The sequence below is a fragment of the Ictidomys tridecemlineatus genome, chromosome 7 (assembly GCF_052094955.1).
Source record: "Ictidomys tridecemlineatus isolate mIctTri1 chromosome 7, mIctTri1.hap1, whole genome shotgun sequence".
NCBI lineage: Eukaryota > Metazoa > Chordata > Mammalia > Rodentia > Sciuridae > Ictidomys > Ictidomys tridecemlineatus.
The window spans coordinates 120,996,902-121,020,017 of NC_135483.1; the positions used below are offsets into that span (position 1 = coordinate 120,996,902).

The window sequence follows — 23,116 nt, forward strand, 5'->3', positions numbered from 1 at the left end:
ACCATGGCATGGTGATTGGCAGAATTCAGCTCCTTGTGATTTTGAGGAGTGAAATCCCCTTTTCCTTGTTGAGCTGTTGGTAAAAGGTATTCTGAGGTTCTGGGGACCACCCACATACCTTGGCTCTTGAATCCCTTGCTCTGTCTTCATGACCAGAAAGGTGGGTTGAAGCCTTCTTTTACTTAGATCTCTCTTTCTTCTTCTGTCTCACCTCTCCAACTCATATTCCCTGCTTTTGAGGATTCAGAGTATTAGATTGGATTCACTAGAAAGTTCAGAATAATGTCCCCATCTCAAGTTCTGAACTGTTAATCATACCCTCAAAATCTCTTCACAGAAGGAAACCTGTTCACAGGTTCTGAATGATTAGGGCATGGATGTATTTGGGGAGGGGAGTCAGTATTCTTCCATATTTATCTTTCCACATTAAATGAAACATGTTATGATGATGCCTTTTTAAATCTCCGAATTCTCATTCTCCATCTCATTTTCTATCCCAGCACACCTAATATTTTTTTACAGGTCTTTGTTTCTATGGAGGAATGTTTATGGCTGCCTCTGAGCATAAATACCTTTTGTTTTTATTTCAACTTTTTCTCTACTCTTCCTTCAAACTAAAGATTTTCATACTTACCCAATCAGTTATTACAGACATAATTCCAAAACCTGTTAAATTTAGCTTTTATTTCTACTTTCATATATCTTGGTTTATTGTCATCCAAATTTTCTCTGATTTTTAAAATCAGTATCTGACTTTAGCATCCTAGCTTTATAGAGAGGTCATTATTTTCAAGATGTTTAGAGATGGATTAAGAGAAAGAGGAGAGAGCTGGGGTGTTGCTCAGTGGAAGAGCACTTGCCTGGCATGTGTGAGGCACTAGGTTTGATCCTCAGCACCACATAAAAATAGATAAATAAAATAAAGGTATTGTGTCCATCTACAACAAAATATGTAAAAAAAAGAGAAAGAGGAGAAATGCAATAATTTGAGAAATTTTTTTAGCAAGATATTTCATTAAGTTTTCATTACAGTTTTTATTAGGATTTTCATTTCAAAGTTAATACCTACTCATTGTAACAACTGATGCAATATCAAATGTATAATCAAATAGATAATAACTACTCTTCCACCACAGCTAATTCCACAGCCAGTTAATGAAAGTTAAGTTTGTGTCTGATGTCTATCCTTCCACTCCTTTCTCTGTGCATGTATAACTCTATAAAAATACATAAGCCTTTTCTTTTTCATTTGCTATTGTATTCCTCCAAAATTGATATGTTGACATCCTAACTCCTTGTACTTCAGACTGTGATCTTGTTGAAAATATCACTGTTGTAGATATAATTAGGTAAGGTGAGGTCATTAGAGTTGGCCTGAACCAATATGACTGCTATCCTTACTAAAGGGGAAATTTGGACACAGATTCATACAAACAGGGTGAATGATATGTAAAAGTGAAGGTAGAGATTAGGGTGATGCTTCTATAAACAAAAGAATGCCAAGAATTGCTGGTGAACACCCCAAAGCAAGGCAAGAGGCATGGAACAGATTGTCTCTTAGAGTTCTTAACTGAGGGCATGGATGTATTGGGGGAGGGGAGTCACTATTCCTGCCAACACCTTGATCTTGGATTTCAAGTCTCTGGAGTGATGAGATAATACGTTTTTGTTGTTTAAGCCATTTACTTGCAGTACTTTGTCCTGAGCACCTCTAGCAAGTGAATACATCTGCTTTATAAACCTGGGATCATATTGTATGAATTATCTTGAGACATGCTTTGTTCACTTAACATGCCACGAATGTTTTTAGGTAGTGTGTATTAAATTAGGGTATCATCACGTTGTGGACAAGAGTGTGGAATGTGGAGCTGGAGCTGCTCAAGGCCTCTTTTCTTAGGTTGGGATTGGGTGTGGGAAGCTGTGAGCTTGTGGAGTCACCCAGCTGTGGGAAGTGGACCAACATGGGTGCTGACAGTAGGCAGGGACCCAGAGTAGCCCTGTACAGCTTTACTATGCACCAGCACACACGGAGTTGACTGAAGAAGGACATGCTTTCTCTTTCACACTCCATCAGCACATATGCCTAAATTAAGTATGGGCTGAATGCTTAATGGGTTAAATTTTTAGGAAACCCCAAATCAAGCAAATAATCAAACACTTGGGAAGAGTGGTGTAGTTTTGATATTCTAGGAATTCTCTCCTTTCTGTTACTTCACATAAAGCAAGCCTGCTATATATAGTGAGAAAGCAGCAGTCCTTTAGCTGGGAGATTCTTGATCTGTAGAAACTCAAAATCTGACCTAAGTGGCTAAGGAATTTTTCCCCATGCATGTTTTCAAAATGGGTGTGGATGTGCAGGGATGGGTAGGGATGGTTTATACTCACAGGGAAGATAGCCTATCTATGTACTTTGTCCTGACCACCATTTCCATGATGTATTAAAGAATGAATTCTAGGCAATAGCACATAGATCATTGCATTTAGAGTTTTTTATATGCCTTCTAGGTCCAGCCTTCGAAAAGTTAAAAAAGTTCATATGGCAAGTTGCATGCCAGGAATTTTTTACATATTCATGCCATTCTTGGAGTGATTTATCATGAAATGAAGCAGCCATGCAGAGCCAGGCAGATACTGCTTCCTTTTAAGGTCACTAGTCCAAAGCAGAGTACAGTGTGTGTGGAGATTGAAATAGGAAGGTTTATTTAGGGAGAAATGCTATAGTTGTTTTGCTAGCCTATCAGGTAATATTTTATTTTGCCCCAAAATGGCAGAAATTTGGTTTTATTTAATTATCAGCAAAACACAACAATATCTAAGACATTCTGATACTGAGACATAGTTCTTAAACTTACTACAATTTATTTGACATTTATTCCACCCCTATTTACTTTTGAGCTTTAAATTTCTCTTTCAGATTTTTCTAAATCCTAAGCACAATTTTATATCATTAATAATCATTTCATAACAGAACAGGCCCTTTACTGCTTTAAGGTCTTCCAAATCATGGCATAGAACTCCTGTGCTACACATTTGAATACATGAGCAAATAAAGTTTAAAAAGGAACTGCATTAGAATGAATCAGGTATAACTTAAGCTATGGGATAAAGTTTTTTCTCCCTTTTCGTTTCTGTGGGACCTTGTGTGTGAGAGAATGCACTCCACAGGAACTATGTACTGGTGCTTGAGTCTTCTCACCTGTGGACCTGGCTATCCACAGGGAAAGGGATGATGCCAAACAGGCTGAAGGAACATTGGGTAGTCAATGTCTGGCCAGATTAAATCTTCTGCAGCCTAATTGTTTGCAAAATTGGGGTTATGTTGATTTTGTTTCTTACATCATCAACCCACAAGGATGGGAAGAGAGAAGATAGATTGATAATTTGTGTAGCATTAGAGTGATCCTTATACTTCATCTCCAAAATTATGTAAATGTATGGTTTTATTTCTTGGCTTGCTTTTCCATGGAGACGTTATTTCATGTTCAGTTCTTAAGAAAAGAAAATATGCACAATTTGATGCAACCAGTTTAACCATTATTTGCAAGCAGTATCTGAGCCATGAATTCAATTTTTGGCTGATTAAATATTTGCTATCATGAGATAAGCACTGAAAGAAATGAAAATTCTTTCTATAGTTAAATACAGACATAAAGGCAGGTGTATGTGTGGAATAGTATGAAAAAAGCTATATTCCTATTTTGCTTTGAAAGATAATGAGCATCCAATTGTGTAAAATGCATTGTGACAAAATTTAAGATCTCTGCATAATTCAACAGTTTATTTGCCCAGAATACTTTATTTCCTTTACCTGATCATAGAAATGGAATGAGGATGGAGTAAGGGCTTGTGTTAAGGAGTGATCAGATCACTGATATCCTCTACTTTTATATTTAAAATTTAAATACATTAATTTTTAAGACTATTTGGAGGAATTAACATCTTAGTAAATAATGACCTATTCTTAATCTGAATATATCTTTTAATATAGGCTAGCTACTATAACAAACAATCCTAATATTTAAATGGTTCAATGAAACATAATTTAACTTTCTTTTGTTTCACACTGCTCTGTGGATCAGTGTGGGATGCTATTCCAAGTGGTCACTCAGGGACCCAGACTTGTTCCCTGTGTGGCTGCACCATCTTCTAGGGCTTGTATTCCTCTGCCTTCTGCTATATAGATGACAAAAGTAAGAGAATGTGGAGAAGGCATATCCACTCTTAACTACCTTGTCCTGAAGGTGATTTCACTTAAATTCTACTTACATTCCATTGTCCAGAATGGAAGTCCAGTGATTCTTCTAACTTCAGGGGAAGCTGGGAAATGCAACTTGAGAGTGAGACTGGAAGAAAAGAGACCTCTGCAACAATTTTGAAGCAAACACAAAATCATAAAATGGACTATGTGTGAAAAACTATATAAAACACATCTAAGTGTTTACTATTATGGCTACCAAGTCTCTTTGTACCATAGATTCATTCATTTGTTTATTCAACAAATATTTACTGAGTGCCCACTAGACGCTGATGTGTAAGCCCTGGAAGTACAGTGGTGAGCAGAGCCACAGTCCCTGGATTCATCCTAAGAACAGTTTAGTGGTAGAGACACATGCTGATTAATGTGTAATTTCAAATTTTCCAGATGCACTTTTGAAGTAGTTGTGCATAGTACAAAGTACAAGACTAATTATCCAACTTCTTTTCAAGTCTGTCTTTGTCATGTTTCGTAATAATTTCATTATTGAATTAATTTGATATTTCTTTATACTCTTGGTGCAATCATTTTCATAGCTTCCAAGTAGGACTGTCATTCCCCAGAGACTGACTGTGGGAATGGAGGCTTTGTTCAGAGTTGGACAGAACCAATTCTGCCCTTATATGCCCCTTGATAAGTGAGTTCAGATGAAAACCCCTTTGTTCCATGACTTTCTGTAATTTGGGTCTTTTCTCCCAGAAAACTTCCTCAGAAAGTGAGTAACTTGATTTCTGGTGGTGGTGGTGGTAGTGGTAGTAGTAGTAGTAGTAGTAGTAGTAGTAGTAGTAGTAGAAGATAACCTAGTAGTTACTAGTCTTGGTGGAGTGAAGCCTGTGTGGAAATGGGTCAGTCAGCCTCTCACCTCAGGACAGGCTGTAAGAAACCTCTCAGGGTGGAATCTGCTCTGGGTACAACTTCCATCAGTGAGGAGGTCTCAAGGAATGCCCAGCATGGGAAGGGATATAGGGGTGTTTTCCACAGCCTGTAAGTCTGAGGTATCATTTCACTGTCAGAGTAGGGAAGGGGTATTAGATTAGGCAGTTAGATTCATAAATTTGGGAATGTGCTAGTGGCTTATGTGTTTAGTACCTCTTGTTTTTAGATGCACACAAAAACGAGAAGGCATCCTAATGTAACTATGTAATAAGAAAAAGATTGCTTTTTCTCAGACTCCTTCTGAATGCCCAGGCTCTCCAGGGCAAAGTGATGGGGGCACCTGTGATGTTGAGTTCAAAACTAATCAAATCTCTTTTAAGGTCCCATTGCCTGGGGGGAAAATTGGAATCTATGGAGATTGCTAGGGTCTTCTCTCCAGGACTAAATGAGAATCTAAATTTATAATAATCCTTTAAGAAGAAAAATAATCCTCAGGTCTTTGATCTCTCACTATGTACAATCATATGAAAGGAAAAAATCTTAAATATTATCTTAAATATACACTATGAAATGAAAAAATCTTAACTATTAAGACTTCAGTGACCCCAAACTTTGCTGATATTCATGTGTGACACTGAGTTCAAGCAAAATAAGCAAACCTTAGAAAAAAGAAAGCTGTCTACAAATGACCACAGAATGGTGCTGACACTCTTTTCTGCAGAAAAGAAGCCCGAAATGATTGAGACTCCAGCTTAACTGGTAACATTTCATCATGAGCTTTGCCTCTTTGACATATGGGAAATATCATTTATGAAAAGACGCCCATCTGAAAGGAATGAGATGGACTGTCTGTGGAATATTAAAGATGATAAGAGAAAGTCTGGCATTAATTGAAACATTTTTCAGCTACATCTCATCTCGTCTCCAGAGAAATAATCTCTGTAGTTTCTAGACTTTTGCAGCTCACTTTTATGACTTTTATGTGCACACATACACACACAGACACTAAAGTGATAGAAATGGAAAATCCAGTACCTAGAGTGTTTGCGAGATGTTACCAATGAAAATTTTAAATTCCTTAGGCATTTCTTAGGTGTTTGGGGGGAAATCAATCACATGATAAATTGTTTCATACTGGAATAATATAATGGTTGCCAACCTGCAACTACTTCTGTCAGAAATTGAATGATAAAACTTTTCCATTGGAATTTTTTTTGTTGCCATGAGAGGTTTTTTATTTTCTATTTGTGATGAATAACTCTTTCTGAGAACTAAAGTAAAATTCAGAATAAAATCCTTCTGAGAGTAAAGAGATGAAATTTTATTTGGAATAAATAGTTTCCATTCTTGTTCAAAATAGAATATCTTTGTCCAGTATGTCTGGATTCCAAACGTTCTAACTTTTACTCAATAAATTATGGTCATTCATCAACCTCATTATCAATTGGACATAAAGGAGAAAAATAGAAAAGGCAAATAGGAGCTTATTGTTTTTTGTTTTTCTAACTTAGCATAATAAATTTCTCTTTGGCTTATTCTGAGATTCCTCATTTTTTTGAAGTATTCATTACATGATTTTAAGCTTGTTTACAAAATGTATTACTTAGATGATTTTGAGAAGTGTGCTATCATTCTTCCTACTACATGCTTGTTGTTCTATGGAAGACATTTTATAGAAAAATACTTCTGATATGTTCTATAGTGGGAATGTGAGTGTGTACAAGTGTACATGCACTTGTGAGGTTTCCATGGACTAAAATCTGGAAGTAGAAAATTTAATTTTTATCTATTGCTATCTGATGGTTGCCAGGTAGACAGTTGTCTTCTGAATTATGAACTCTGGAATATTAAAGACATTTATCAAAGATGATAGAGCTTTTTCTCAAGTTTGCCAATATTTAGGTTTTCTTTTTGCTGGTTAATCCTCTGAAAATCTAGTCAGAAAGGTCCTGGAACCTCCTGGGCTGGACTAAGGAATCTCTGCTCTAAACTTTGTTGTGGCCTGGATATGAAAACTAACTGCCCTTCATGTGGCACTCTGTTGTCCTCAGTTTCTGGGAGGATGGCTCATTTTCCACCAGGTCCTTAAGAGGGCAGTGCAGTGAAGCCTGGCTTTAGAACTGAAGCTTTGGTTTGGGGAAGAGCCACAACATTTTATTATTTGTATATTCTAGAAACTTCTCCTCCCCCCCCCATCTGGTTATTAATCTTTATCCTTCACAACCCATGGGTGACAATAACCCACTGCACAGAATTTTTATCAGAAGTGAATGAAAGAAAAAAGATAAAAGTACTTTATCAGAAAGTGACCAAGATGTGAGCTGTTATTATTTTTAATTTAAAGTCACCTTCTTCTATTTTTTCCTTTTCAGTTCCTATTTAATCACTCAGTAGGGAATATATTGAATCTTTACTGAAGGTCAGACCCTGGTTAGGCGCCAGGTGGTTGTGGTTACCCCCTACCTGCATCTAACTGTCTTGTGTGAAATCTGACTTTACAGAAAAACACATTAGTAAATATGTAAATTGTGACTGGTGATAAAAACTGAGGTGGAAAAATATTGTTTCTAGGAAAGGATATAATGAAGATTAACTTGGGTTGTGGGTCAAGGAAGGTCTGCTTGAGGAACTGCCATGCCATTTTACACAGGATTATGAGGAAGAGCTTAAGGAGTGGACCAAACAGTCTTCTCAGAAGAGGGAATAGCATGTGCTGGTACCATTAGGTGGACAGCAAGTCCAGAGTGCTGAAGACATCCAGTGACAGCCAGGCCAGAGTGGCCAAAGGGTAATGAATTGGTGGGGACATGGCAGGTAAAAGAGGCAAAGGGAGTCACAGGTGATACCCTATTAAAGTTTTGGGGTTTATCACCAATTCAGTTGGAGGCAATTAAAGTACCCGGAGCAGGTGAGTGGCACGAGCTGATTTATGAGTCAAAGAGTCTAAAGCCCAAACACAAGTCAAATCATCAGCCATGACTGTAATATTGATACTTAAGTAGCTTAATGACTCTTGTGAAAATATAGATACTCATAAATATCCACATAATTTGCAAAAATTTACAAAGGAAGTCAAAATTCATCATGAATCCCATCATTCAGAGAAAAACCACTTTTTACATTTACTCTTACTTTCTTTCACACAGTATGCACACATGCTTATGATTTTATATTCACAAAATTAAACTATATTGTTTTTTCCTCCACTGACTGTAGTAGGAAAACTCAACACATTGTGGTCATCTTTCCATGAAAACAGGCTGTTCATCCGTATGCTTAATGGGTGCTTCCTTATTAATTATTCTAATTGGCTTAGTCTTTTAGCTGCTCCCAATTTTTGCTAACATTCTGATAGGGTGGGGCATCCTTGTGCATCTTTTTATACAGAGGCATATTTCATATGTGTGATTATTTTATTAAAATTAATGTATGAAAGGGAAAATACTGAATTAAAGTGTTTGTACATATTAGGTTTTCATACATATTGCCAGTCGATGGAGTGTAATGAATCATGTGAAGAAGAATCAGAATTTTTCCTCCTACATAAATAACTGATAACTTACTCACTGAAAAAAATAGGATGGCACTTTATTTATTTACTTATTTTCCACTTTTTTAATTGGTGCAATATAGTGGCACATATTGATGGGATTTGTCGTTACATATTTGTACATGCACACAATTTAACAATATAATTTGTCCAATATCACTCCCCAGCACTTGCCTTCCCACTTTTCCAGCCACCTGCTCCTGGGTCCCTTTTCCCTAGAGATCTACTTTGATTTTTAGGAGATCTGCCCCCAATATTCTTTTCCTTTTTCCTTTCTAGCTTGTGCACATGGGCCCTTGACTTTCTGAGTTTGACTTATTTTGCTTAATATGATGGTCTCTAGTTCCATGGGATGGGATTTTAAAACAACACAAATATCGATTTTACACTTCTCAAATATAAGCCTTGTTTTTCTCACTTTTTTTGGGGGGGGGGTCTATATCCATGTCTCTTTTCTCTCACTGGACTCCTTTTAGAGATAGTAACTTCTGTTTTAGACAATAAGATTTTGTCCCAGTTTGACTACCTACTAGTTACAGGGCCAAAAGCAATTGTTGAAGTAGCTGTAATTTTACTTTAAAATATTTCAATGGCAGAGATGTTATGATATGAAGATATAGGTGGGTGAGTGTAACAAGTTTTAATCCAGGCCCAGATAACATTTGAAGTAGTACACTGGTGCTTACTTAACATAAGTGTACTTAGTTGACATTTGAAATACACTAATCAGGTAGCCAAGGCCTTGGCTACAAGCTTTCAATTACTGCTGTCTCCATCTATATTAGAAGGTCTTCAATTGCCATAATAACCAGTGGGAATTATATTTCACTAATGAGATGCACACTGTACCAGATATGTGGATTGATTAGAAATATAGGGAGGACCCTGGCAGCTCCACCCTTGTTGCAGATACAGAGTTAGAGGCACCCTGACTCCCTTCAATTCTTCTGTGTCTTGCACTATTCAGATTTTCTGATCCAAACCTGATGCCCCTGAGTCAAACAGAAGCTCAGTTAAATACTGCTTCTTTGATATTGCTCCACCTTCCCTCAGGGGATATTTCATGCAAAGTTCTCTTTGGAGATTCTAAGGGGCACAGAGCATGGACAAGGCTAAGCTTCCACAAATAGATTTTACAGTGGTTTCTGCAGCCAAATAATTTGTTACGGTTAGGATCTTAAATGTGCCCCAAAGTTCCATATGCTAAAGTCTAGTTTTTCAACCTATGGAGGCTGGCAAAACCTTTAGGAGAGGTAGCCTAGTACAAGGAAGCTAACTAATGACCCAAGTCATTGGGGGTATGCTTTTGAACAAAGTATTGGAACCCCTAACCCTTTCCTCTTCCTCTTTGCTTCTTGGTTGCCATGAAGGGAGAAGTTTTGCTCCACCATGTGCTCAGGCCATGATGTGCTGCTTCTCCACAGCCCCAAAAGCAATGTAGCTAGCTAAACATAGACTGAAACCTCTGAAACTGTGAGTCAAAGAAAAGTTTTCCTTCTCTTAATTGTTTATCTTAGTTATTTTAACACACTGGTGGACAGCTAATGCATCATTGTTTGGAACACAGATGGTCCCTAACTTTAGCCTGGTTCTGCATATGACTTTTTGACTAGACAGTGCAAAAGTGATACACATTTTGTAGAAGCCATACTTCTAATTTTGAAGTTTAAACTTTTTCCAGGCAGTAATAAAATACTCTTGGAATGCAAAACAGTGCCAGTGAGCTGCAGTGATTATTATACTGATATACTACATTGAAATCTGTGTTGCTAAGTTATGATGTTTGGTAGGGTAGCTGTATTAAATAGATTTGTAATTTAACAATATTTTCCACTTTTGATGGGTGTTATCAGGGTGTTACTTCATTGTAAGTTGAACAGCATCTTTAATGCTGAATTTACTCTGAAATTTGTGTTCTTTGTGTTTATGGTAACTAGAAACAAGATGTCTATTAGAAAGAATCCGATGGCTTTGCAGGTCAGTTCATAATACTGGGAATATCTTGGAAGTTATTTCTAGTCTTTTTATGAAAGACAAGTCCTCTAGCCAGAGGACTTCCAGCCTTTAAATTGCTGGGTCCCCTTGTCGCCTTGGGCAGTGTCTGGACTGAATTGAGGTTGGTCACAGAATTCTCTCCATGCCCCTGCCTTTCTCAAAATATAAAGTCCATACCAAAAATAATGGCAAGAACTTCAGCTATTATTACGTTTTCATGAAATTGTCAAATCATTGGCAAAGCTTGAGTAAACATCCCTCGAAACTAAGTTCTCTTTCATGTATCTTTTTTTCTGCCTTCCTCTTTTCTTTCTTTTCTTCTCCTCCCCTTCCTTCTTGGTCTCTCCAGCTTTCCATTTGATTTTTGTTTCCTTCCCATTTTCCCACTTTTGTAAGGCCTCTAAAATTCCATTTATTTATTATTCATACTTTTTGAGCAAAATAAAAATGTTTCTCATATATGCCTCTTGTGCCGCAGAGCTGTTCTTGTTATAAGAGAAAAGGGTTGGAGCCATTCCCTGTATCAACACTTTGACAAAAAGTCTTAGGAGAAAGCATTCCTCGCCCATGGTATGTTTTCCCCATAACCCTGTTTCATTGCTGCTTTGCCGACCCTCACGTTGCACTCCCACCCCAGTCCCCCATCTCAAGGCAACTAAAGACTTTTAGTAGTGTTGAAAACAGTGTAAGGCAAATATGTACTGCAAGGGTGTGTTCCAGGGAGAAATATTTCCCAGGGCATATTTGAGTCTGCATTCCATTTCCTGCAGAGTGGTGTCAGCAAACAATTCCAAGTGTGAAAAAGACATTTTGGTTCATGTTTACAGGGCCCTTAAATGTACTTATTTTTTTTTTCTTTAGAGGAATAGGTTTAACTGTCATTAAGATCTTTTAACTAGAGCATGGAGACTGTGCCACTTTAGGCTTGCCCTAGCTCAGATCTATAAAGAACTGACTGACTGAAGTAGGAATGTTTCTTCAACTCCTGTGATGTGCTTTAACATTTCAACCCTTGTGCTTCCCACATTCAATGTTCATGAAAAATTACTGCTTTTTACAAAGTGCATTGTCCATCACAGCCTGCGCAGGGAGGGAATAGGTGACCATCAGAGGGGTGGGCCAGCTGGAAATAAAAACTAGAATAGTAATATTAGGAAATGAACACAAAAGATGAGAAATATATTCTTCAAAGTGGGGGCATTGATGGGTGGTAGAGACCAAATGGGCCTGATCCTAAAAAAAAATGGAAAAGCTCATGAAATGCTTTATTAATAGTGAATCACACCAAAGGAATTTATTGTGAGGAAGGGCTCATCAAAGGTAGAGGGAAGTGGGCTTGATTGGGGACTTATCACTGTGTAGTAATTCTTCCTCCTCCAGGCAGCTGGTGCCACAAGGCTAGTTAAGCATACTAGTATCTCTTTCACCCTAGCATAGTAGGCATCTGAATTCAAAGCTATCATAAATTCCACACCTGGCATGGAATCTGCCCCATTAACAGCAGCTTCCTGCAAGTGGGCATGTCTTTCGGCATGTTGCACTGAGAGAAACCCAAAAAGGCAGTCTAGCTGTCCAAGGCTATGGAGTTCAAAAGATTGCAATTTATTTTTGTTGACAACTTAGGTTATTTTTGATCCCCTTAACCTTGCAAAGTGTGGGTAGTATACATCATGGAGAGGTAGCATGTTCCAGTAGTTAAGCTCACAGGAGAAATAACTCTGATGTTGCTACTAACTCTTAACTTTTGATGATTACACCCCCCTCTAAATTTTAGTTGCCTCATTTGCAAAATGAATATAATAAAAACACTTATATTATAATATGGTTAATAAATTCAAATGAGATAATATACCTAAAGTGTCTAGTAAGTAATTCAATATATGTTAGTCATCATCTTCCTCATTATTTGCAATTGGAGTTGCTGAGATTTACAACTATACCAAACTTCCAAGTTTATGTGTGATTATACATATTTTCATGATATATCATACATAAATGGAGTATAATTTCTCATTTTCCTGGTTGTACATGATGTAGAATCCCACCAGTCTTGTAGTCATATATGTACATAGGATAATAATGTCTGATTCATTCTACTATCTTTCCTACCACCATATCCCCTCCCCTCTCTTCACTCCCCTCTACCTAATCTAAAGTAACTCTATATTTTTCCCTAGCCCTCACCCCTGCCCTTATTGTGAGTTAGCATCTGCAAATCAGAGAAAATATTCAGCCTTTAGTTTTGTGAGATAGACTTATTTTGCTTAGCATGATATTCTGTAGCTCCATTTATTTACCAGAAAATGCCAAAATTCACTCATTTTAAAGACCAAGTAATATTACATTGTGTATTTATACTACATTTTCTTTATCTATTCATCTGTTGAAAGTCACCTAAGTTGGTACAATTGTTTAACAATTGTGAATTGAGCTGCTATAAACATCGATGTGGTTACATCACTGTAATATGCTGATTTTAAGTCCTTTGGATGAAAAATAAGGAGAGTGATATCTGGGTCAAATGATGGTTCAATTCCAAGTTTTATAAGGAGACTCCATACTGCTTTCCAGAGTGGTTGCTCCAATTTTGAGTCCTATCAACAATGTATGAGTATATCTTTTCCACTAAAACCTTGGTGACATTTATTGTTCATTGTATTCTTGATAATTGCCATTCTGACTAGAGTGAGATGAAATCTTAGAGTAGTTTTGAATTGCATTTTCCTAATTGCTAGAGATGTTGAACATTTTTTCATATAATTGTTGATCAATTGTATATCTTCTTTTGTGAAGTGTCTGTTCAGTTCCTTAGCCCATTTACTGATTGGGTTAATTGTTTTGTTTTTTTTTTTGGTGTTGAGTTTTTTTATATATCTTGGAGATTAATGCTCTATCTGAGGTGTATGTGGTAAAGATTTTTTCCCATTCTGTAGGCTCTCTGTTAGTATTCTTGATTGTTTCCTTTGCTGTGAATAAGTTTTTTAGTTTGAATCCATCCCATCTATTGATTCTCGGTTTTATTCTTGCAACTCTAGGAGTCTTGTTAAGGAAGTCAGATCCTAGGCCAACATGGTGAAGATTTGGGCCTACTTTTTCTTCTGTTAGGCACAGGGTCTCTGTCCTAGTGCCTAAGTCTTGATCTGCTTTGAGTTGAATTTCCTGCAGGGTGAGAGAAAGGGATTTAATTTCATTTTGCTACATATGGATTTTCAATATTCCCAGCCCCGTTTGTTGAAGAGGCTATCTTTGTCTAGTATAACTATATTTATGTGAGTTTGTCTCTGTCTTCTATTCTGTACCAGTGATCTACATGTCTGTTTTGGTGCCCATACCATGTCATTTTGCCATTTTTGTTACTAAGGCTCTGTTGTATAGTTTAAGATCTGGTATTGTGATGCCTCCTGCTTCACTCTTCTTGCTAAGGATTGCTTTAACTATTCTTGGTCTCTTATTTTTCCAAATGAATTTCATGATTGCTTTTTCTAGTTCTATGAAGAATGTCATTGGGATTTTAACAGGATTTGCATTACATCTGTATAATGCTTTTGTTAATATGGCCATTTTGACTCTATTAATTCTGCCTATCCAGAAGCATGGGGGATCTTTTCATCTTCTAAAGTCTTTTTCAATTTCTTTCTTTAGTGTTCTGTAGTTTTCATTGTAGAGGTCTTTCATCTATTTTGTTGGATTGTTTCCCACATATTTTATTTTATTTTATTGAGGCTATTGTGAATGGGGTAGTTTTCCTAATTTCTTTTTCAGTAGATTCATCAGGGATACATTTGATTTATGGGTGTTTATTTTATATTCTGTTACTTTGCTGAATTCATTTATTAGTTCTAGAAGTTTTTTGGTAGAATTTTTTGAATCTTTTAAATATAAAAGCATGTCATTGGCAAATAGTGATAGTTTGAGTTCTACTTTTTCTATTTGTATCTCTTTAATTTCTTTCTCCTGTCTAATTGCTCTGGCTAGAGTTCAAGGATGAAATGGTGAATAGAAGTGGTGAAAGAGGGTATCCTTGTTTTGTTCCAGTTTTTAGAGGAAATGTTTTCAATTTTTCTCCATTTATAATTATGTTGGCCTTGGTTTTAGCATATATAGCTTTTAAAATGTTGAGGTATGTTCCTAGTATCCCAAGTTTTTCTAGTGTTTTGAACATGAAGGTGTGCTGTATTTTGTCGAATGCTTTTTCTGCATCTATTGAGATGATCATATGATTGTTGTCTTTAAGTCTATAGATGTGATGAATTACATTTATTGATTTCTCTATATTGAACCAAACTTATATCCCTGGGATGAACCCCAATTGATTATGGTGTACTATCTTTTTGATATGTTTTTGTATGTGATTTGCCAGAATTTTATTGAGAATTTTTTTTCATATATGTTCATCAGACATATTGGTCTGAAGTTTTCTTTGTCTGGTTTTGGTATCAGGGTGATATTAGTCTCATAGAATGAGTTTGGAAGAGTTCTCTCCTTTTTTATTTGATGGAATACTTTGAGGGGTATTTTGGGTATTAATTCTTCTTTGAAGGTCTTGTAGAACTTGGCTGAGAATCCATCTTGTCTTAGGATTTTCTTGGTAGGCTTTTGATGGTGTTATCTATTTCATTACTTGAAATTGATCTGTTTAAATTGTGTATGTCCTCCTGATTTGGTTTGAGTAGGTCATGTGTGTTTAGAAATTTGTTGATGTCTTCAAGATTTTCTATTTTATTGAACTATAAATTTTCAAAATAGTTTCTAATTATATTCTGTGTTTCAGTTGTATTCATTGTGATAATTCCTTTTTTATCACATATTTTAGTAATTTGAGTTTCTCTCTCTTTCTCCTTGTTAGCATGGCTAGGGGTTTATGAATTTTATTTATATTTTCAAAGAACCAACTTTGTTTTATCAATTTTTTGAATTGTTTATTTTGTTCCAATTTCATTGATTTCAGGTCTGATTTTAATTATTTCCTGTCTTCTATTGTTTTTGGTGTTGACTTGTTCTTGCTCTCCTAGGGCTTTGGGATATAATGTTAGGTTTATTTGTTGACTTTTTATTCTTTTAATAAATGAGCTTAATGAAATAAACTTTCCTCTTAATACTGCTTTCATAGTGTTCCAGAGATTTTGATATGTTGCATCATTATCCTCATTTACATTTAAGTATTTTTTATTTCATACTTGATTTTTTTCTGCTATCCATTCATCATTCAATAGTGCATTATTTAGTCTCCAGGTGTTAAAGTAGCTTTTATTTTTACTTTATTTTTATCATTGTTTTCTGATTTCAATTTATTATGATTTGATAGAATTCAGGATATTATCTCCAATTTTTTGTATTTAATAAGAGTTGCTTTGTGGCATAAGATATGGTCTATTTTAAAGAAGAACCCATGTGCTTTGGAGAAGAAAGTGTATTTGCTCGTTGATGGATGCAATATTCTATATATTGTCTGTTAAGTCTAAATTATTGATTGTATTATTTAGTTCTATAATTTCATTATTTAGCTTTTGTTTGGAAGATCTGTCCAGTAGTGAGAGAGGTGTGTTGAAGTCATCCAGTATTATTGTGTTGTGGTCTATTTGATTCTTGAAATTGAGGATGGTTAGTTTGATGTACATAGGTGCTCCATTGTTTTGGACATAAATATTTAGAGTTGTTATGTCTTGCTAATGTATAATTCCCTTAAGCAGTATGGAATGTCCATCCTTGTTCCTTTTGATTAATTTTGGCTTGAAGTCCACTTTATCTGATATAAGGATGAAACCCTCACTTGTTTGTGTGATTCATATGAGTGATATTTTTTCCCAACCTTTCATCTTCAGTCTGTAGATATCTTTGCCTATGAAAGTGAGTCTCTTAGAAACAGCATATTGTTGGATCTTATTTTTTAATCCAATCTGCCAGCCAGTGTCTTTTACTTTAGGTTGTTCAAGGTTATTATTGAGATATGCTTTCTATTCCCAGTCATTTTGGTTTATTTCTAGTTTTTAATTTGACTTAGTTTCTCCTTTGATTATTCCTTTAGTGTAGATCCTCCCTTTGCTAATTTTCACTTTATTTTTTTTTAGTTCATCCTCATAGAATATTTTGTTAAGAATGTTCTGTAGTGCAGGCTTTCTAGTTGTAAATACCTTTAAGTTTTGTTTATCACGGAAGGTTTTTATTTCATCTTCAAATCTGAAGCTTAATTTCGCTGGATATAAAATTCTTTGTTGGCATACATTTCTTTCAGAGCTTGAAATATACTATTCCAGAATCTCCCAGCTTTGAGGTTGAGAAATCAGTTGAGATCTGAATTAATTCTTTTCCCCCTATACATAAATTGATTTTTTTCTCTCATGGACCTTAAGATTCTATCTTTATTCTCTGTGTTAGTCATTCTCATTATAATGTGTCTTTGTATGGGTCTCCTGTAATTTTGTGCATTTGGGGTCCTGTAAGCTTCTTATGCTTGATTTTTCATTTCATTCTTTAGGTTTAGGAATTTTTCTGATACTATGTCATTGAAAAGAGTGTGCATTCATTTGATTTGTATCTCTGCTCCTTCATCTATCCTAATAAATCTTAAATGTGATCTTTTCATGTTATCCCATAATTCTTATAAGTTGCATTCATGGTTTCTTACCATCTTCTCTGGTCAACTTTATTTCCAAGATTATATGTTTTGTCTTCATTCCTTGAGGTTCAATTGGTCTAGTCTGTTGTTGAGTTCTCCTTTGAATGTATAATTTGGATTATTGATTTCTTCATTTTGATGATTTCTGCTTTTTTTTTTTTAGAATCTCTACCTCTTTATTGAGGTAACCTTTTACTGTGTTTTCTCTTTGATTTCACTCCTTATACTCTCTTTTTCTCTTTTAATTTGCAGATCAGTTTAACTATGTACATTCTAAACTCCTCCTGTGGCATTTCTTCTACTGTGCTATCAGTGGATTCTGTTATTGGAGCATTTTGATTTGTTTGGGGTGCTTTGTTGCATTGTTTTTTCACGTTGTGTGTTTTCTGATCTGGCAGTATGGATCTGAGGCAATACAGATTCTACCCTGTAGACTTTTAGAGTCCCTGAAGGTCTCTAATGCCTCATCTTAAGCACCCAATGTAAACCATATACAACTTTAAACCTAATAGCTCCTATTAAGACATCTACAGTTTTCTTGAAATAAACATAAGTGATGAATTGAATTATTATCTACAATATAAACAGTAAATTTTCTAAAAAGATATACAATTTCAATGATGGATAAAGAGAGAACAGAAGTGTGGGTTGTGATGTTTTTGAGGGAGGAGGAGAGAAATTAGAACTAAAAATTTATAAGAGTGTAAGAGGAGTTGATAGAGATTGGCTGTTAGCAGGAGAAAAGATAGAATCTAGGGAAACATAAGTGAGAGAAAAATATATAAAAGAAAAAATTAAAACTATAAGAATACACAACAAAATGGTAAAATACTATTTATATATCACAGTTTTCAAAAAACTGATGCATGAAAATGGTTTCAGATATGGTAGAGACATTATAGAGAAAAAATCTTGATGGAAAATTAAATAGTTTCTGTTGGTGTTCAAAAATTTTTCTTTGTTAGGTGGGGTTGTCTAGAGTCTGATGGTAGCTCCAATCTAGTGAGTGCCCTCACACCTTCTTCCAACCTTCTTCCTGATGTAGCCAATCCCTTTCATCCCTCGGCATTTCAGGACTTGCAAAGCTGGGGAAAGCTGGCCTCTCTCTAGCCATTCAAATTTGCATAATCCCCACCTCCTCCTCTCTCTAATTTTTCATGGGATTACCAAGCCCAGACTGGCCCACACAGACCTAATCACTATCCTATGGATCTGGGTTTCAGATACCCTGGGCTTGGCCATGTTGAAGTCCCAAGATCACAATGCCCTTCCAGCTTGCAGAGAGACCACCAGGGATAGGCTCACACAAAGGAGCAACAAGCAGCAAGATGGTAGCCACCAGCACTCCCAGCAAGAAAACCTCAGGTACAGGCAAGCCTGCAGGAACCCTGACACTGGACCTTCAGGCCCTGGCCAGTATTCTCAGACAGAGGCACCTGTGCCCCAGAATGGCAGTGGTGCAAACCTGCTGGTGCCCTGGCCCCCCAGGGCCTGGCCAATGTCCTACAATGGAGGCAACCAGTGTGATCAAACCTGAAGAGACCCTGGTGATGGACCTCTAGGTGACAGCAGGTCAGTGGCAGTGAGTAGCAGCAGGCCACTTTGTTGGTTGTGGTAACAGTGGCGGTGGCAGCAGGCACCTGGAGAAGAGACCTGTAGGTGTCTGCAGTGGTATCAGCAACAGCTATGATTATGTTTTATGACAAAGTTAACAGCTAATCAGAGCTAACATTTTATATTGATTTCTAAAAATACTTGTGTACTATTCAAAGTACATATTTCATATGTACTTATACATAGGAAACTTTTATTGCCCTGACAATCTTAGGGGATTGATATGAGTATTATCATTATCCACAATTGGAGGTAATATCTTTCTACTTGGAGGGGGAAGTTTTTTCTGAGTATAAAAATCGAGATTTGGTAATAGAGATTCTGCTATATTTTTAAAGTAGGTAATAATTCTATGAATGGACTAGAGGATCATGTTTATTTTCTCTGTCATGTCATTTTGACTTAAATAAGAGCAGCTCTTAATCACTTGGGTGGGGAAAGACCACAAGTCAGTTGGCCCTTACTTGTATTGTCGTGAATAATTCTATCTGAAGGCTTGGCTCATTTGCTCCTTGTGATTTCATATCAAATAAAATTTTACCTATCAGGTGTTTTAAATATTGTAGTTTAGACCAGAACTTGTCTGGTCCAGTCAATCGCTTGTGCATACCTGAATAGGTTCTGGTTGCTGCTGTAGAATCCCCAGCTAGTAACAGCTGCTAATGAAGTAAATAGACATGGGGAAGAGCTGCTGTACAACAATGTAGGGAAGAGTTGTATGTAGATCCCAGACCTACGTACAATTTTTTCTTTATGCTGAATTAGTTTACTTAAGAAATGTTTCCAACACAGGGAAAGTGAAAAGCATTACTCCCAAGAATCAAACCAATGCAACCATTAAAGTCTAATAAAAGTGTATTTGGCTAAGAAAGCCAATAGGACCTCATTATTTGAGTGAAAGTTTAGTTTGTGTTTTATTTCTCTTAGCTTCATCTTTCAATGAATCATAAATAAGAAATTCCAAGTAATAAATACCCTGTACAAAATGCATTTTAATAATCCTAAAGGGTTTCATTACTGTGGCTATAAACGGGAAATGTAAATTATGGTGATACTCTAGCCTTCATTTATCAGCTTCAGAGGTTCTGGTTTTGCTGGTATAAATGCTTTAAGATTATGCTGTTTACAGAATAAATTAAGATGGTCTGGATAAATGGAATCTCCTTGCTTTTGAATATCTAGAAGATAATATCAAAATCTTGCAGCTCTGTTTTATGATACACAGTGTTGTGTGGTTTTGAATTTTGTTTTAATGGAAACAATCCATACATCAAGGTAATAAATTGGTAAGTTACCCAAGAGAAACCAAACAGCTGTTTTCAATAATGTAGGTAAATTCTAGTCATGGGAAAATCTCTATTACTGCCTGAGTTGTTAGAACAGTATTGTGCTCTAAGCAGGCCCTAGAACTAGCAGGCAAATCTCTGTACTCAACCAACTATTCTTTTTTTAATTTAATTTTTATTTTTGGTTCTCCTTTTTCACCTTTCATTCCAGTAAAACTGGAATTTGGAAATAGCTTGTACTTCAGGAAAAAATAACTGTACCACTGTGTATATTTATGACGGTTTGCTATTAACCAGGGATAGGTTATATAATCACATGTAGCCATATCCTCAAAATCCTAGACCAAATGTCATCTCTTCCATAAAGTTCTCTACTTGAGAGATTATTGACTTCTTCTCTGTAGTCCTTTCTAAATGGTTTACTTAGTCACAGATAAGAGACATTATATAAATTATTTGTTGGACCTGCACACAATGCTGGTCTTCCAAAAAACTGTAATTTATGAGGACAGGGATCATGTCTTACCCTCATAGGCTTTTCCCAAAATAATTTTGCACAGTACCTTATTTGCATTGGGGATTCAATAACTGTTCATTGACTGTAGGTTTCCAATGTACTGGTCTGGTCCAGCCAATCACTTGCTCATACCTGAATAGGATCTGTTTGCTGCTGTAAATGCCCCAGCTACTAACAGATTATGGTAGGTACTAATGGAATAAATCAACATGGGAGTGAGTTTCTGTAGTTTAAAAATTAGATCCTATAGTATTCTTGAAATTGCTTCATAATGCTTGTATCCCATAGATAAGTTTAACTTCTGTTCTAAAATATTATATATGTATTATGTATTGTATATCTTTTTTATGGGCTCTGTATTAACTTTCATTATTCCTTATGCACATCCCCTAGTATCCTGCTTTAACCCCAAAGTTTTCAGGTTCCAGTTTTCCTTTTACCTATGAGGAAAGAATGCAGATTTTTAAAATTTGTTCTACTTGGTTATACAAGCAGAGTGCATTTCAATGCATTGAACATAAATGGAGCACAGTTTCTCAATTTTTAATAAACACAGAGCTATTTTCTTAGAACATGATGTTCAGTATTTCTTCTAGGGATATTTTAATTCTTTCCTAGGACGCTATCCATGCTTCCCATGGATCCAAGTTCACCATTTATGTATGCAATGACTCAAAAGTTACCTCTGTTGAAATGCTCTACCTGATGAAGTCCACTCAGCCTGTCCACATAGGCATTCAGAGTTCCTTCAGGATTTATGTGGGTTATATATAGTCGATCACTTCAATGCTCATACATTTACTTATTCACTCAGCAAATACTTCCTGCATCCAAATCATGTGTTGGATGGGCAAGTGAAGTTATAAAGATGCCTCAGATACCTCATGTTCTCAAGAAATGTATGGCTTAACAGGAAAGATTGCATACACCTGGGTGCTCAGGTAGTTGAGCCAATATCACAAAGGAGTATGAAACATGCAGGAGCTCAGAGGAAAGACAACTTGCTTGAAGTTCTTAAATTTTGAGGCCCAATGGACAGATTTGATTCATATACTTACTTACTAATTGCTTTGTGATATTTTCATTGTAGACTAGATGTCAGACTTATGTGAATAGCAGAACATCTTTGCAGTGTTCCCAAAGAAAGTCCATTCCACTGAGCATTTCTGAGAATTAAAGATTATACTAATACTCACACGGGGGACAAGGGAGTGAGCTTCACATTGTACATTCAGGGAGCTCCTTTCAATTCCACTAGCCCAGGCTCTCCATCTGCCTGTTTCTCCTGCCTCTTCTGCCAGCCTGCAAGCAGGATCTGCCTTTACCTGAAGTGCTCCTCTTGATGATCTGAGCCTGGCTGGCTCTGGCCTCTTACCTCCACTGCCTTGCTGTTTTCCCTGCCTCCCCCTCTCAGTAGGCACCATGGACCTCCTTTGAACGGTCCCACCCACTACATAATGCTATATTTGTCACAGGCCATTATTACATTTTGCTGCACACAACCATCCTCAGCCTTCACTCTCCTCAGAATTCAGAGAAAGACTCTAAGTAACAACATTTTTGGCTATCTTGTGATCATTTCACATGCACATGTTCTGTCTCTCATTTGCATTATAACTCCCTCAAGGGGATAGACCACATTTTCCACCTGTTTGTTCTTTCCTGAAAAGAGAAGACCTGGAATGATGCTCACGGTAAGGGCCATTGTGCTCAGGTGCCATTCCGCCAACTGTAACCAAGTGGTATTTCTGCCACTGACATAATAGCTGCTGTCTTAGGCCACAAAGAATTTTCCTTCTGAGGGCTTAAGAGACCCTCAGAGACAGAAGATGCTTCTGGAATCTTGGACTGCACAACAAATATTGAATGAAAAATGATTACATCCCCTGGGGGATATCATGAAGGAACTGAAGACTACAAAGGTGAGATAAAGACAGTTTCATTTGTGACCATAAGATGTCATCCAATATTAGCCAAAGCTAATATTTATGATGGCAACTTGACCCTTCCAGGTTCCAAAAAGAAACCATTGTGACAAATCCTATTCATTAACTCCAGTGGAGCATGCTGACACGTGACACGCAAATATTTCCACCATCACTGTCAGAATTTATTTCCATGTGTTATATTTTATGGACATAATAAATGTACATATGGTCTTTCCCCCTCTTTATGGTCTCATTGCTATAAATAGCCTAGAGGACTTTTAAATGTATGATGTATTGAACCATCATGTTTTACAAGGTTGTTTATTCCTGTCTTCTGAAGAAACACATGGGATTAAAAATTTCTGGAAATGAGAGTCTAGCATTCAATGAAAACAATACTGACAACATATCCTATACGTAACATTAACAACATGTAAAAACACTTATCTTGTCCTCTAACCACACAGGAAAAATAAAAT

General features: G+C 36.4%; 1 long non-coding RNA gene across 2 annotated transcripts in view; it reads left to right on the plus strand.

Annotated features, from left to right (window-relative positions):
* Nucleotides 1-23,116, plus strand: part of LOC110599479 (uncharacterized) — a 140,902-nt gene that overhangs the window by 113,839 nt on the left and 3,947 nt on the right. The window lies entirely within an intron of this gene.